Source organism: Eurypyga helias, unplaced genomic scaffold, assembly GCF_000690775.1.
Source record: "Eurypyga helias isolate BGI_N326 unplaced genomic scaffold, ASM69077v1 scaffold32330, whole genome shotgun sequence".
Lineage (NCBI taxonomy): Eukaryota > Metazoa > Chordata > Aves > Eurypygiformes > Eurypygidae > Eurypyga > Eurypyga helias.
Genome location: NW_010224440.1, coordinates 3,210 through 3,686, shown reverse-complemented (window position 1 = coordinate 3,686; position 477 = coordinate 3,210).

Sequence of the window (477 nt, the reverse complement as noted above, 5' to 3'; positions counted from 1 at the left end):
CTGGAGACCCCACTCCCCTGGGGTGTCCTGGGGGAGCCAGCGGCGGAGGTCCCAGCTCCTCAGCCCTGCAGCGGTGCCCAGGGAAGGCACAGTGCTTGGACAGGCCTGCACAAACCTTCCCTTCCCCTTTTCCTTTTGCGGAAGGCCAGCAAACCACCCTCCTCCCAGCTTTGGCTGTGGCGCCGCCATCCTTGGCCAGAGGCTGGGCTTGCTACAGAAGAGCTGTGAAACATCTCGGCTATTCCTCCAGCTGCATTTGCTGCCTCCCCCTGCCCTAAGCTCCCCTGGTATGGGGGGAGTGTCCTGACCTGGAACAGCATCCTGGCAGGAGGGGAAGGGGCCGCAGGCCAGCGTGCCATCGCTACTGGCTGGGCAGCAGCAAGACCATGGGGCCATTTTGGGGCCTGCGTGGGTGTCGGCACGGAGCCGGGGTTAGCCCCGCCTGGGCAGCAGAAGCCTCTGTGCGGAAAGAACGGG